Source organism: Propithecus coquereli, unplaced genomic scaffold (genome assembly GCF_000956105.1).
Source record: "Propithecus coquereli isolate 6110/MARCELLA unplaced genomic scaffold, Pcoq_1.0 Scaffold56, whole genome shotgun sequence".
Classification (NCBI taxonomy): domain Eukaryota; kingdom Metazoa; phylum Chordata; class Mammalia; order Primates; family Indriidae; genus Propithecus; species Propithecus coquereli.
Window position 1 is genome coordinate 4,957,833 of NW_012151507.1, and position 923 is coordinate 4,958,755.

General features: G+C 38.4%; 1 protein-coding gene across 2 annotated transcripts in view; it reads left to right on the forward strand.

The window, feature by feature from the left end:
• DNM3 (dynamin 3) overlaps positions 1–923 on the forward strand; it is a 607,030-nt gene that overhangs the window by 73,840 nt on the left and 532,267 nt on the right. The window lies entirely within an intron of this gene.

Here is a 923-nt window from a genome sequence, read left to right on the forward strand (position 1 = left end):
AAAAAAAAAAAAAAAAAAAAAAAGAAAGAGGTGGAAACAGAGTCTGTGTATCTTGACTTCTAGCGTCAGAGACTGATAGAATTAGCAGAGGCATTAGAAGACACCCCTTTAGTCCTTACATCTTAAAGACATAGAAAGAGTCTCTTATAGACTGAATGATGTGGTGAGGTCACAGCTGGAACCTAAGCTGGTTTCTTAACCAGCGCTCTCTCCATGCCCCCTCCTCTCTGTCTATTGCGACATCGCCTGCCCAGATTCCATGTTGTCATATACTTTTATATGCAGTTTGCGCCGTTAAAGACCTCTTTGCAAAATGCACACACTGAACTATAGACTTTTGGCATTATTGGTTTTGTTACTTGAAATTATAATTGGAACAATTAGAGACGCATCAGTGGAAAGGCAATGAAAGAGGACCATTAAGTGCTAATAAATGCCTCTCCTCATGGGAGTGGAGATCTTTTCTTCTGTAAGTATTTGAGCTCTTTTCACTGGTGCTTTTAAGTGGCTAGAAATAACACTTGCCACACGCTTGTGGAATACTCTGGATGCCAGGGGGTTCATTTCATTCTGTATTTGAATTGAGCACACTGTAGTTGGAATCTGTGTTGATTCTTTTGTTTGTTTAAGCATTCATTCTGTGTTTTGCATTAACCTTTTCTCGTGGCAGGCAGTGGAACAATAGTGAGAGCGCTTAGAGAATAAGGTCTTTAGGTAGCTGATGACTTTCAAAATAGCAGATGAAAAGGTTAAAGTTATAGGTGTTTATTTTGGTACATTTTCCTTTTCATACAAAAAAATCTAGATACCGCTCATCTGTGTTTTGGCTTTCCATTGTTTCAGTTACCCACTGTCGACCTTGGTCCGAAAGTATTAAATGGAAAATTCCAGAAATGTACGATTCCTAAGTTGTTTTTTTTTTT